At 44.1% G+C, this 16,012-nt stretch overlaps 1 pseudogene; it reads right to left on the bottom strand.

Annotated features, from left to right (window-relative positions):
* Positions 1-11,813: 11,813 nt before the first annotated feature.
* Positions 11,814-14,185, bottom strand: LOC115641218 (annotated as a pseudogene).
* Positions 14,186-16,012: the final 1,827 nt, after the last annotated feature.

Here is a 16,012-nt window from a genome sequence, read left to right as displayed (position 1 = left end):
GCAACTATAAAAACTAAAATAGTTAAAAATCACAAAGAAACAAAAATTTAAAACTATATTGGTAGAAATTGCACAAATAAAATTGAATTCTTCCAAGCTTGTATATAGCCAGTGTCCACTCTCTTAGCACTGAGCACAGCAGCAAATATCAGCTCTGTTGTACCCACATCATCTCACTAACCCTCTCAATGCCCCAGTGAGGTCTGTGCCAGAAAGAAAAATAAAATCTTGCGTGTAGCCCGGAGGAAAGCTTAAAGTGGAATGAAGGATGCTCCAGTGTTTGAAGAGTTCACTTTGGACTTGTCCGATGTTACTTCAATTCCCTCCTTTGTCAAACTCCTTCCGTGACTGTCAGGCCAAATTTCCAAAGGCCGGTAGGTACCTAAAAATGTGGATTGATGCCTGAGTAGGTGCGGTACCTAATGCCCACTAGGACTGTCTCTGTATCTTTAGGTGCTGAAATACCTCTATAAATCTGTCCCTCTGTGTGTTAGGTCCCCATCTGGAAAGCAGGGATAATAGATTCTTACAGGGGTTGTGGGAGAATAGATACATTCAGTACAGTGAGGTGCCCAGATACATGGTGATGAGGGGAAAATAAGGAGCTAGGATAGCAGTGACCTGACAGGTCTTTTCTCTGTCCAAATTCTGCCATTTTGCTTTGGGTTGGGACTTTAGGAGAGATCAATGCCCAGTTCCCCTTGGATTCCCAAACCTTGAGCTGAAAGGAGAAGGAAGGAAAAGGTTGTTACCTATAAGGCAGGTCTGTCAGCAGCTGGAGTCTCTGTTGTCACCTCCTCATTTAGCATGGCAGGTACAGGATCCAGGTTATTCAGTCCATCTACTGTCCCCACTGCATCCACGTATTTCCATGTTCCCAGTAAATATAATGTCACATCTCAGAATAGCTACCGAGGCGCTATTGTCATGTCTGGTAACGTGCCCTGTGCCTCATGCCCTCCACCAAGTGGGGAAAGTCTTTTGTGATACATTATATATCCTTCTGTTGGAAAGTACAGTCTCCCAAGGCACATCTGTTCTGGGGAATGTAACAAGCAAGGCCACACTATAGCAGATCTTAAGGTGGCCATCCTGCAGCAAAAAAACTTCAGGACCAGACTTCAAAAAGAAACTGCTGAGCTTCAGTTCATCTGCAAATTTGACACCATCAGCTCAGGATTGAACAAAGACTGTGAATGGCTTGCCAATTACAGAACCAGTTTCTCCTCTCTTGGTTTTCACACCTCAACTGCTAGAACAGGGCCTCATCCTCCCTGATTGAACTGACCTCGTTATCTCTAGCTTGCTTGCTAGCACACATATATATACCTGCCCCTGGATATTTCCATTACATGCATCTGAGGAAGTGGGTATTTACCCACGAAAGCTCATGCTCCAAAACGTCTGTTAGTCTATAAGGTGCCACAGGATTCCTTGCTGCTTTTACAGATCCAGACTAACACGGCTACCCTCTGATACTTGAAGCAAGGGAAAGTTTGTCTAAAAATAAACCAAATACTATGTCAGTAGAGTAAAACTTCTAATCTCAAAAGGAAAGTCCTGGAGAGGGAAGAAACTTCTAATGCTAAAACAAATCTCTTTCTTTATCGGGTGAATGATATGTTGACTGTCAAGAAATAATGCATTAACTTTAGAAATAAAATTTACAACTGAGATTTTTAGAGCTGCTTAACTGATTTAGACAATGAATTCCCATCCATTTCCCTTAGAAAGTTTTTTAAATCTCATCAGAGCATTAGCTGATCTTTCATTTTCTCCAACCAAACTTCTGGTTGCCCTTCAAAGAAAGCACACATGCACCCAATCCCCATCCAATAAGCTCATTCAATCTGTTCAGGTAACATTTTAAAAAGCATCTAAGTGATTTAGGAGCCTACATCCCATTTCCTAAATTATCTTAGTTACAAAGGCTTAGCAGCCTAAGTCTCACTGAAAGGCAATGGGCTTTAGGCTCCTATGTCACTTTTGATGATTGCTTAAGTTCTTTTGAAAATGTTTCCCTTATCTCAATGCCTCCTGGTCAGTCATTTCTGAAATGAGGAAGTGCCGGCTGCTGCTCAAATAAAATGCAGATGCAACAAGGTGTTTTACACATTTAGGTTGGGATTTTCAAAAGCTGGTAATGTACACAATAAACACCCAACTCCCACGGAATTGCTGTGAGAGTTTGGCACCTAACTCCCTTAGGCTTCTTGGGAAAGCCCAGACCATGGAAGCATGGAGGTCAGAGACCCGAGCTTATAAAGTGAAAATAGTTTGTTATCAAATCCCTGACAAGTTTCAGGGTTATGTGGCTCTTCAGTGCCACAGGAATTGTGCAAATTAGATAATCTTGCACCAGAACTGTAGGCCTCTAGTTGGTCTGTTGGAATGTTTGATAAGCAACCGAACAGTACAGATTCTATCCTGGAGGACAGTGTGATATATTGACACTAGACAATTCATGGTCGATTTGGTTACAGTCAATATAATCATTTCAGTTATGTGTATTGCAATATATTCTGCAACTTGACTTCTTGTCCTGAAGGAAAGGTTTGCTCCAGCCTTTACAGAAGAATGCGAATATCCACTTATTTCTGAATGTAAAGCAAACTATCAGATTGTTATTCTCAGTCCTCTCCTAGCATAATTTGCTCCCTACCATGTCATAAGGTCTCAGTCCAATTTATAACCAGTGTGAATAATTATGTGTCACCAAAATTTTGTTGTTCATAATGCCCAAATGGGGACTATTTGTGGCTCACATTTTGGCTCATATCTTGGAAAAAGAGGTTTTCTTATTTTGTTTTGTTTTTTAATTAATCTCTGGCCAAACTATTGCAGACAGGGATGAAATATCATTTTGTAACTCCTTGAGGGATACTTATTGTGACAGACCCAGAGCAGAGGGGTACAGGAGTCTGGTAGAGGGCAAATGTACTGGTCACTGGATGAGTAGTTTTCTGTTCCCTGAGTGACCAAAGCAGGGGCTGCACTAGAGTAATCAGGAACCTGCTAGAACCAATTAAGGCAGACAGGCTGATTAGAACACCTGTAGCCAATCAAGGCAGGCAAATCAGGGCACCTGAGTTGAAAAAAGAGCTCACTCCAATTAGGTGGGTTGGGGTGGGGTGGGGTGGGGGGAAAAGTCAGAGGAGAGGAAGTGCATGTGAGGAGCTGGGAGCAAGAGGCACAAGGAGCTGAGAGTGAGAGTGGGTGCTGCTGGAGGACTAAGGAGTACAAGCGTTATTAGACACCAGGAGGAAGGTCCTGTGGTAAGGATAAAGAAGGTGTTTGGAGGAGGCCATGGGGAAATAGCCCAGGGAGTTGTAGCTGTCATGCAGCTGTTACAGGAGGCAATATAGACAGCTGCAATCCACAGGGCCCTGGGCTGGAACCTGGAGTAGAGGATGGGCCCGGGTTCCCCCCAAACCTCCCAACTCCGGATCAGACACAGGAGGAACTGACCCAGACTGTGGGGAAGATCACTGAAGTGAGTAAATCTGCCAATAAGTGCAGGGTCCACCAAGGTAGAGGAGGAACTTTGTCACAACTGGTGTGAGAAGTGGGACAGCATGGCAGAAGAAGGAGGGTGATTTAAAAAAAAAAGGTAGAGGGTTTATTTTTTTTCCCCCACCACAATGGATGACTTAGTACGGGCATTGATACAAGCTATGGCAGCCCAGCAGGAGGCTACCCGTGTCCAGGCAGCTGCCCAACAGGAGGCAGTGCGACTGCAGCAAGAGACTAATCGCCTGCTGATGGACCAGTCTTCTCAAGATCGAGCTATGTTTCAGGAACTGGTAAACCAGGTAAAGACCCTTACAGAGCTGAACTGTGGCCATGATGGGACGCAGATCATACGGGCCAGCCATTGGCTGCAGAAAATGACGCGGGAGGATGATGTAGAGGCATACCTTCTGGCCTTTGAGAGGACAGCCCTACAGGAGGCTTGGCCTCGAGATCAGTGGTCTGGCATCCTTGCCACATTCCTGTGTGGGGAGGCCTAGAAGACTTACTATGATCTGCATGAAGAGGCTGCAGCAGACTACCCCCAGCTGAAAGCAGAGCTCCTGGCCAGATCTGGGGAAATGACCGCAGTGCGGGCCCAGCGGTATCACGAGTGGAGGTACCAGGAAAACAAAACCCCATGGTCCCAATTGTATGACCTCATCCATCTTGCACTCAAGTGGTTGCGAACGGAGTCATGGAGTCCGGAAGAGATACTAGACGTTCTGTGTCATCGACTGATACATGAGGGGACTACCACCAGACCTTCTAGCCTGGATAAGCCAGAACGAACCCTCCACCTGTGGTGAGGTTGTTGCACTAGTAGAGAGGCAAAGGATGGCAAGGGAGCTGACTTGACCAGTTAAGGAAGAGGCACCCCAGGTTAAACTAGCAGCACCAGGCCCTAGAGCTCAGGTGACTGGGCCATCAGGAGGGCCCAGGTGGAAAAAGAGAGGGGCTGAAGGCTCACCAGAAGCCACAAAGAGTCGGAGCACTGAGGGAGAAGAGGATCATGATGTTAGATTGCCCAAACCAAGAGACTAGGGAATGCCTAGGGCTCCATACAGATGTTATGCCTGCAGGAAGTGGGGACATATAGCTGAACAGTGTCCCAATGCTGAGGAGCCGATGCAGTGTAACCTGGGGAACTGGGCAAACCCATGCTCCTTAATCCACCTTGTGGGGGTCTCACTAATCCCACATATGTACACCAGACCAGTAAAGCTAAATGGGGTAGAGACCACGGCACTGGTTGATTCAGGGAATGCTATCACGCTTGTCTCGAGGAAGCTTGTGAAGTGTAGTCAGCTGCTGCGGGCTAAGCGTATGGGGATAACATGCGTCAATGAGACAGTTGGTTATTACCCCACCATCCCAGTAAAACTCGAGATTCAGGGGAACACTACTGAGGTAGCAGCAGGTGTAGTCCCTAAACTCCCATACCCGGTGCTCATAGGGAGGGATTTCCCGGGATTTGGAAACTTACTCCCACTAGGAGGATTGCAGGAAATAAGTTTGTGAAGCCTTCACAGTAGATTATCAACACCCAGTCTTCTCTGAAATATCCCCAGATTTATTTTCCACTCCCAAACAGAGTAGAAAGTCAAAAAGGGAAAGGAGGGCAGCTAAAGCTTTGGGAACCCTAATACTGACTCAAAGCCAGAGGGTAGCTTTCGTAGGTAGGTGGACCTGAGCAGCTGAAAAGGAGGCCACCCAGGAGGGAGAAGCACCCTAGTCTGACCCCCACTCTAATGCTTCTGAACCAGTAGAGGCAACAGAGACTGGACCCCTAGATCTTAGGCAGATTAGCCCCGGGAGAGAAAATTTTGGACGGGACCAGGCCGAATACTCAAGGTACGACAACATTAGGAAGGAGGTGACTGAAACAGATGGGGTCCCCATGGAAGGGAAAAGCCAGGGACCAGGACCCTACTTCATAATGAAGAGGAATCTCTTATTCCAGGTTGCACCAGTACAGGGGCAGAAGGTACAGCAGATTCTAGTACCTCAAAAACACCAAAACGCTGTATTAAGTCTTGCTTATAGTCATCTTTTTGGGGGGCATTTGAGGGTAGAGAAGACCCTGGCATGAGTCCTATGACTGTTCTTCTGGCCCTGAGTAGCTGAAGAAGTGCGGAGGTACTGTGCATCCTGCCCAGAGTGCCAACTGCACAGTCCCCGTCCCCACCTTTAGTACCCCTTCCCATCACAGAGGTCCCCTTTGAGCAAATAGCCATGGACCTAGTGGGACCCCTGGAGAAGATGGCTCATGGCCATCAATATATACTTGTTGTTTTGGACTATGCTACTCGCTATCCAGAAACCATACCCCTGCGGACAACAGCCTCTAAAACGATAGCCAAAGAGCTGGTGGGTATCTTCGTGTGAGTGGGGCTATCAAAGGAGAAATTAACAAACCAAGGAACCCCATTTATGTCAAAACTAATGAAGGACCTCTGTACGCTGATCCATATACATACCCTGAGAACTTCAGTCTACCATCCGAAGACTGATGGATTGGTAGAAAGGTTTAACCAAGCCCTCAAGGCTATGATAAGGAAGGTGGTAAGTCGGGACAGAAAGGATTGGGACACCCTTCTACCCTACCTTATGTTCACTATCCGGGAGGTACCTCAGGTCTCAGCTGGGTTTTTCCCCTTCGAGTTATTATACAGGCATCACCCCCGTGGCATACTAGACATTGCCAAAGAGATTTGGGAAGAGGAACCCAATGAGGGGAGAAATATAATAGAACATGTAATACAGATGCGAGACCGAATAGCCCGTGTCACCTCTATTGTATGGGAACATTTGGAAAAGGCACAGGAGGCCCAGAGAACCTATTACAATCGCCAGGCAAAAGTCCAACAGTTCCAATCAGAGGATCAGGTGATGGTGTTGGTACCCACGGCAGAAAGCAAGCTTCTGGCACAATGGCAGGGGCCCTATGAGGTGGTTGAACCCGTGGGGGAAGTAACCTACAAGATACGGCAGCCAGGACGCTGAAAACAAGAACAGATTTATCACATCAACCTTCTGAAACCCTGGCATGCACAAGAGGCATGCATAACTGTCCAAAAAGACCTAATCCAGGAAAACAAGGCTTCCAAAGAAGCGAGAATGTCTCCCGATTTAACACCAGACCAGAAGAACGAGGTGTCTGAGATGATCTTTTGGAACCAAGATGTATTCTCGACAAAACCGAGTCGAACAATCAAGATGTATCATCACATCGTCGTGAACCCTGGGGCCAGAATAACAATGAGACCCTATTGGGTGCCAGAGGCCAAAAGGGAGGAAATAAAAGCAGAAGTAAAATAAATGCTGGAGTTGGGGATCATCAAAGAATCCCACAGTCAGTAGCCCAGCCCAGTCATGCTGGTGCCCAAACCTGATGGAACCACAAGGTTTTGCAACGACTTCCAGCGACTAAATGAAGTATCCCAGTTTGATGCGTACCACATACCTCGCATAGATGAGCTAGTGGACCATCTGGGTAATGCCTGGTACTTGACTACTCTAGACTTGACAAAGGAGTACTGGCAGATTCCCCTTGTGGAAGATGCAAAGGAAAAGACTGCATTCTCTACAGCAGAGGGTCTTTTTCAATATACTGTCCTCCCTTTTGGACTACATGGGGCCCCAGCTACTTTCCAGCGCCTCATGGACAAACTATTACGCCTGCATACCATTTATGCTGCTGCCTACTTGGACGATGTGATCATTCATACCCCAGACTGGGAAACTCACCTACAGAAGGAGGAGGCAGTCCTTGATACCTTCAGGCGAGGTGGCCTTACAGCAAATCCTTCCAAGTGCGCTGTAGGGTTTACGGAGGCCAAATATCTTGGCTACATTGTGGGAAAAGGTCTCGTAAATCCCCAAGTGAAGAAGTTGGAGGCCATTCAAAACTGGCCCCAACCATGTTGCAAGAAACAAGTCCGGGCTTTCCTAGGTGTAATGGGGTATTACTGATGATTTATCCCCCATCTTGCCACAAGGGCAAGCCCCCTGACAGACCTAGTAAAAGCCCATGGACCTGAACTGGTAAGATGGTCTAACACAGCAGAGGAAGCATTCACAGACCTAAGGACTGCCCTCTGCAGTAACCCTGTACTGATAGCCCCTGATTTCACCAAGGAATTTATCCTGCAGACAGATGCATGGGAAGTAGGGTTGGGGGCTGTTCTATCACAGATGGTCGGGGAGGAGGAACACCCAATTCTCTACCTCAGTAGGAAACTCCTTCTGAGCGAACAAAAATATGCAGTAGTGGAGAGAGAGTGCCTCGCCGTAAAATGGGCCATGGAAACATTGTGCTACCACTTGCTTGAGAGCAGATTTGTCCTCCTGACCGACCACACCCCTCTTCAATGGATGCAGTGGACACAGAGAAGAACAAAAGGGTGACCAGGTTGTTCTTATCCCTTCAACTTTCCAGTTTTGTGTGCAACACAGAGCAGGGAGGCATCACGGCAATGCTGATGACTTGTCCCGTGTGCACTGTCTGGCATCCCAAGCTGCCCAACCCCTTGGTGTTGAGCAAGGGGGAGGGATATGTGACAGACCCAGACCAGAGGGGTACAGGAGTCTGTCAGGGGGAAAATATACTGGTCACTGAATGAGTAGTTTTTTGTTCCCTCAGTGACCAAAGCAGGGGCTGCACTAGAGTAATCAGGAACCTGCTAGAACCAATTAAGGTAGACAGGCTGATTAGAACACCTGCAGCCAATCAAGTCAGGCAAATCAGGGCACCTGGGTTGAAAAAGGAGCTCACTCCAGTCAGGCGGGGGGGTGGGGTGAGAGCCAGAGGAAAGGAAGTGTGTGTGAGGAGCTGGGAGCAAGAGGCACCAGGAGCTGAGAGTGAGAGTGGGTGCTGCTGGAGGACTAAGGAGTACAAGCGTTATCAGACACCAGGAGGAAGGTCCTGTGGTACGGATAAAGAAGGTGTTTGGAGGAGGCCATGGGGAAGTAGCCCAGAGAGTTGTAGGTGTCATGCAGCTGTTACAGGAGGCACTATAGACAGCTGCAATCCAGAGAGCCCTGGGCTGGAACCCGGAGTGGAGGGCGGGCCCGGGTTTCCCCCAAACCTCCCATCTCGTGATCAGACACAGGAGGAGTTGACCCAGACTGTGGGAAAGATCACTGAAGTGAGTAAATCTGCCAATAAGCGCAGGATCCACCAAGGTAGAGGAGGAACTTTGTCACAATATCTAAACAGAAAATTGGATATAACAGAAGATAGACCAGAATCTTCACAAATCGTGGCTTAAATTTTTAATTCCAAGATTATTGACCCTTAATGACTTAAACAATATTTTTTAACTGAAGTCATGGATTTAACAGTTACTGACTATTTGCCATTCCATATGAACAGCTGCCATCTAGAGATCATTAGAAAGGATGCATTAAAAATTAGTCACATTAACCTTGACTTTTGGTAATGCCCATTTTCCAGTATAGCCACCCCTTTCCCAGCCTTCACCCTCTGCTATCTCTAGTATCCATGATAGAGCAGAGCTGCCCCTTTCCCATACCTCATGCTCTGCTGCCCCCAAAGGCCCTTGGCCCAGGGTACATTATGCTTGTACAGCCGACACGGAAGCTGGTTACCACTGTTTTCTAGCTTCTATTTTTAGTGAGCTAGCTAGAGTACAGTTACTGTGGCTACATCTACAGGAGTTGCTATTCACAACCCCAGCTGCAGTGTAAATGCCCCCCAACTGTCTAAACTGTGAATTATTCACTCTGGCCTCTCTTTCCATCAGTCGGCCGATTTTAACTTGGTAGATTAGAATAGATTATCAGCATTCCATTGTAATGCAGAAACAAACTGGATAGAGGTAATGTAAGATGGGTTCGTAACTGGTTGAAAAACATTTCCAGAGAATAATCATCAGTGATCATCAGTGTGTACTCAAGCTGGAAGAGCATATTGAGTGGAGCTCCACAGAGATAGGTCCTTGGGTGGATTCCATTCAATATCTTCATCAATGATTTATATACTGGCATAGAGAGTACACTTATAAAGTTTGCGGACGATACCAAGCTGGAAGGGGTTGCAAGTGCTTTAGAGGATAGGATTAAAATTCAAACTGGAGAAATGGTCTGAAGTAAAGAGGATGAAATTCAATAAAGGCAAATGCAAAGAACTCCACTTAGGAAGGAATAATCAATTTTACACAAACATAAAGGTAATTGACTGTCTAGGAAAGAGTACTGTGGAAAGAGATCTGGGGGTCAGAAGCTAAATATGAGTCAGCAGTGTAACGCTGTTGCAAAAAAAGCAAACATCATTCCGGGATGTATCATCAGAAGAGTTGTAAGCAAGACGCACAAGAAGTAATTCTTCCGCTTTACTCCTCACTGATTAGGCCTCAACTGGAGTATTGTGTCCAGTTCTGGGTGCCACATTTCAGGAAAGATATGGACAAACTGGAGAAAGTCCAGAGAAGAGCAACAAAAAGAATGAAAGGTCTAGAAAACATGACCTATGAGGAAAGATTGAAGAAATTGAGTTTGTTTAGTCTGGAGAAGAGAAGAATGAGAGGGGACATGATAACAGTTTTCAAGTACATAAAAGTTTGTTACAAGGAGGAGGGAGTAAAATTGTTGTTCTTAACCTCTGAAGATAGGACAAGAAGCAACAGACTTAAATTGTGTCAAGGGAGGTTTAGGTTGGATATTAGAAAACTTCCTAACTGTCAGAGTGGTTAAACACTGGAATAAATTGCATAGGGAGGTTGTAGATTCTCCATCATTGGAGATTTTTAAGAGCAGGTTGCACAAAAACCTGTCAGGAATGGTCTAGATAGTACTTAGTCCTGCCTTGAGTGCAGGGGACTGGACCAGATGACCTCTTGAGCTCCCTTCCGGTTCTATGATTGTATGATGCAAAATTAGGGTGAAGACCTTGTGTAAGTGAGTCCCTGTGAAAATACATATGTATACTCATGGCTTTGAAACTACAGTAATACAGGAAAACTGTCTTTTGCATTCATAGAATCATAGAGTAGGACTGGAAGGGACCTCAATAGATCATGGAGTCCAATCCTCTGCACTCAGGGTAGGACTACATAATTACTAGACAAGTCCTGACAGGTGTTTGTCTAATCTGTTCTTAAAAACCTTCAATAAGGGAGATTCCACAACCTCCCTAGGCAATTTATTCCAGTGCTTAACCACTGTGACAGTTAGGAAGTTTTCTAATATCCAACCTAAACCTCCCTTGACACAATTTAAGTCTGTTGCTTCTTGTCCTATCTTCAGAGGTTAAGAACAACAATTTTACTCCCTCCTCCTTGTAACAAACTTTTATGTACTTGAAAACTGTTATCATGTCCCCTCTCATTCTTCTCTTCTCCAGACTAAACAAACTCAATTTCTTCAATCTTTCCTCATAGGTCATGTTTTCTAGACCTTTCATTCTTTTTGTTGCTCTTCTCTGGACTTTCTCCAATTTTTCCATATCTTTCCTGAAATGTGGCACCCAGAACTGGACACAATACTCCAGTTGAGGCCTAATCAGTGAGGAGTAAAGCGGAAGAATTACTTCTTGTGCGTCTTGCTTACAACTCTTCTGATGATACATCCCGGAATGATGTTTGCTTTTTTTGCAACAGCGTTACACTGCTGACTCATATTTAGCTTCTGACCCCCAGATCTCTTTCCACAGTACTCTTTCCTAGACAGTCATTTCCCATTTTGTATGTATGCAAGTGGAGTACTTTGCATTTGTCCTTATTGAATTTCATCCTATTTACTTCAGACCATTTCTCCAGTTTGTCCAGGTCATTTTGTATTGTAATTCTATCCTCCAAACACTTGCAACCCCTCCCAGCTTGGTATCATCCATAAACTTTATAAGTCTACCTCTCTCTGCCATTATCTAAATTATTGGTGAACATATTGAACAGAACTGGATCCAGACCCCACTCATTATGCTCTTCCAGCATGACTGAACTACTGATAAATACTTTCTGGAAACAGATTTCCAACATGAATTCGCCTTATTGTAGCTCCATCTATGTTGTATTTTCCTAGTTTTTTTTATGAGAAGGTCATGCAAGACAGTATCAAAGCTCGCATGTACCACTTTCCTCTATCCACAAGGTTTGTTACCCTGTCACCAAATGCTGTCAGGTTGGTTTGACATGATTTATTCTTGACAAATCCATGACGACTGTTACTTATCTCCTAATTATCTTCTAGGTGCTTAAAAATTGATTGCTTAATTATATGCTCCATAATGTTTCCAGGTACTGAAGTTAAGTTGACTGGTCTGTAATTCCCCCATTGTCCTTATGTCCCTTTTTATAGATGGGCACTATATGGGAATCGTGTGTTCTGTGGCACAGGTTAGAGGGGTTTCCTTTCGCTTTTCTGTTTCTTTTGAAGGAGGCCTGGGAGTGAAATACACTATAAGAATCAAAAGTTAATTAGACAATTTACTAACATTAGCATTTCATGGTGATGTTTTAACTATATTTTTATAATGTAGGAATCATGTATTTTTGTGTGCATGTGTGTGTAAGTCTCTCATCCTACAAGGAACAGATGATCAGCTTTCCAAGTTAGGCCATTATCCCTGCACCCTCTCATTGAGAACAATCTCTCCTCATTGTCTGAACTTGGAGCAGCCACAAGGTCAAAACTCCCACCAGTCCAGTAGTACTCAGCTGTGACATCTTACATAGACCTATGAAAACCTGTGACCCCATTCTTTTTAGGACCTCTCTCTCTCCACTTTCTCCCATGACTGTGACTCTGTAATAGCATGACAGGAAGCCCAGTGAAGGTAATGGAAACATGACCTTGGACTATAGCAGGCTTCAATTCAGGCCCTAAACCAGCCTATGGTATGTCTATTTTATTTTAACCTAAGGAAACTGATTGGTTAGCATTTTCCAAACATGGATTTCCTGCTAGGTTTTCTCAGGGCCTCCTTGACCTCTTTGTTTCTCAGGCTGTAGATGAGGGGATTGACCAGGGGAGTCAAGACAGTGTAGAAGAAAGATAGAACTTTCTTGAAGTCTCTCAGTGTGCTGGTTGTTGAGAACATATAGGCAATCAGTAGAGTTCCATATTACATGGTCACCACAATGAGGTAGGAGGAGCAGGTGGAAAAGGCCTTTTGTCTCCCAGTGGTGGAAGGGATTCTCAGGATGGTCACAATGATGCAGATGTAGGACATCAAGGTAAGTAGGAATGGGACCAGTAAGAAAATCAAGCTGAGAGAGAAAGCCAACATTTCCATCAGCTGAGGATCATTACAGGAGAGGTTTATCAGAGGGATAGGATCACAAAAGAAATGGTCAATACCCTTAGGACCACAGAAAGCTAATTGGGATATCAGCAATGTTATTACGCCACTACATAGGAAGCCACCTATCCAAGAGCCACTTATAAACTGGAGGCAAGACCTGCCGCTCATATGGGCAGCATAGTGCATTGGATTGCATATAGCTAAATACCGATCATATGACATCACCGATAAGAGAAGGCATTCTGTTGCAACCAGGGAAGCAAAGAAATAATATTGTGTGAGACACCCACTAAATGAAATTGTTCTGTCCCCACTCAGGAGACTGGCCAGCATGCTGGGCAGGATGGTTGAAGTGTAGCAGGTCTCCAGGCAGGACAAGTTCCCAAGGAAGAAATACATGGGGGTGTGAAGGTGACAATCAGCCACAACGAGCACCACGATGAGGATGTTCCCGGACATGGTTGCAATGTAGATCACAAGAAAGAGCAGGAAAAGAAGGATTTGCAGTTCAGGGATAGTGCTGAATCCCAGGAGGATGAATTCTGTGATGGATGTTTGATTTCTCTGTTCTGGGTTCATCATAGGTTGTGTCTACGGGAAAGAAATTCACTCTGGGATATAAATGAAGAACATACACTCAATAAAACATCAGCATTGTTTTCCTTGTCCCCCCAGCTGGCTATTGGAACAATAGCTGAGTAGAAAATGGAGGGTAGGGGATGGGAAATGGGGAAAATGCCATCTCACTTGACACCTGGGATAAATTTCATATCTGATCACACTGCAGGTTAAACAAAATGTTAATCTCTCTGGAAACCTGTGTAGTAACTTGACAAATCACACCAAGCACCGAAGTACTGTGGTGATGGGGCTCATGTACAATAATACAGAAACACAGATAGATATTGGTTCAAATAGTCACACATTTCACTTCCTGGTCTATCAAAGCAGAACAGTGTCCTTGGACAGGCTGGAGTTCCACTGCTGAAATGAGTCAGGATTTTATATTTTAGGGGAAGCCACAACAAAGAAACAAACCAAGCAAATAAGGCTGGGAATTGCAATGCTTGGGCAGCCAACTGCAAGTGAATTGCAGTGAAAATGGCCAACCTAATTATAACCACCCTTTGAAAGTTTTTATCCTAAATGGACAAATACCTGTCATTCCCTAGGACAATATTTCATTGTCTTGCAGTGGGTCACTCTACACAGAGACCCAATCTTCATTAAAAAGAAACAAAAACAAACAAACAAACATCCAGCTAGAAACCACCATTTTAGATAGAAATTTATCCTCTACGGCAAGAAAAAACTTTCCTTACCAATTTCTAATTTTATACAATGTGCTATTTTCATATTATGATAGTGGTAGGGGACCCAAATTTCCATTTAATTGACTATACCATGATTTCATATGTTGGTTTTCCTTCCAATTTCATATTTTTAAAAATGTATTTATGTATTTTTAATTTTATTTCTTGACTATTTTTATTTTATATTACTTATGTTATTTTATATATTTATTGTATTTTATTTGAATCCTATTTTATAAGTTAAATGTATCTTATACCAGTTTATTTTTATATTTTATTTCATTTGATATTATTTTATAAAATATGAACAATAACTTTTTTCCTAAACAAAATTTTATAGAAATTGATATGTACCTATGGGACATATTGATCTCAATGAATTGACATTTTCTGATGCAAAATAATCCATTAGAAATTTTTTTGGCTCTATTTCTTATTCTTTTCTTCTATAACATTGGTTAATAATATTAATTCTTTCACTCCTCCCCTCTTTTTATTAGTCATGGCAGATGAGAGAGCCACAATCTCTCTTGCTGTTACTAATCCTTAGAGAAAAAAGGTGGGTGAGGTAATATCTTTTATTGGACCAATTTACTAATGTTTATTAATTGCTAAGTAGTGACCTGCATAGAGCTATGCACAGAGTTAATTTTACAAACCGGGAATAATTCTGTTCAGTCTGAGCCTTCTCTCCCTGAAGTCAAAGATAAAATCTCCACTGACTTCAAAGATGGGATCCATTGATTTCAATGGGATTTGAACTGGTAATGCCTTGAGCCTTCTTTGACACTTACAGCTCGGCTCGGCAGGATTCAATTTCAATCGATAGATGTTGGTAAATGTCGATATCAGTTGAGACACTAAAATCAACAACATGAAAGATCAGTAACAGTCGGCATTAGTGCAACCTCCCCCCATGCCTTGCACTGCAGGGTTGGGTGTCATGAGACCCATGGCTGTGCAAGAGCCCTCTGCACCCTCGCAGACCTGGCCATGGAACTCTGCTCCACTGGGCCAGAGCAGTTGCCTTCCCTGCCCCTTTCACCCTGGTGTCTTGGACCCCTCAGCCGGTAGGGAGCAAACAGTATCCCTGCTGTCACTGCTGGGGGCCCCCCTCAGCCCCACTGCCCTAACTCTGAACCTAACCTATCACCACTGAATTTCCTGCAAACATAAAAATTGAAATTGTTAAATATCAGGAAATAATCATAAAGATTAAAATCCCAATATTAATCATCAAAAGGGCAAAAGAAAAAGAAATTCTGCCAAGCCTACTTAGAGTCAATGTCTGCACCCCGAGCCCTGAGCACAGCAGCAAATATCAGCTCTGCTCTACCAACCTCATCTCATTAATGTTTTCAACATCCCAGTGAGGTGGGAGCTGCCATTAAGAGTACAATCCTGTATGTAGTATGGTGGGAAGTTCAAAGCTTGATGAACGATGCTCCAGTGTTTGAAAAACTCGCTTTGTACTTGGGAGCTGTTGGTTTAATTCTCTGCTGCATCACAAACTACTTGTGTGAGTTTCATGCCAGATTTCCAAAGGCCAGTAGATAGCTAAAAATGCACATTGGAGCCTGAGTAGGGGTGGTATCTAACACCCATCGATTTCAAATCCCACTATGGGTGCCTGTGTCTTTAGGTGCTGAAACACCTCTATAAATCTGTCCCTCTGGGTGTCAGGTCCCCATCTGTAAAGCTGGGATAATAGCACCTCATGGGGCATTGGGAGGATAGATATATTAAAGACAGTGAGGTGCCCAGATACCATGGTGATGGGGGCCACACAAGGAGCTAGGATAGCAGTAACCTGAGAGGCATTTTATATTTCCAAATTCAGTCATATTGCTTTGGGTAGACAGTTTGAAGAGAGATCATTGCAATCTTCCCCTTAAGTAACTAATTTCATGGGAATCCAACAAAC

The sequence above is a fragment of the Gopherus evgoodei genome, unplaced genomic scaffold (genome assembly GCF_007399415.2).
Source record: "Gopherus evgoodei ecotype Sinaloan lineage unplaced genomic scaffold, rGopEvg1_v1.p scaffold_33_arrow_ctg1, whole genome shotgun sequence".
Classification (NCBI taxonomy): Eukaryota; Metazoa; Chordata; order Testudines; family Testudinidae; genus Gopherus; species Gopherus evgoodei.
The sequence above is the reverse complement of the archived record's forward strand: the minus strand, read 5'-3'. Positions and strand labels throughout refer to the sequence as shown.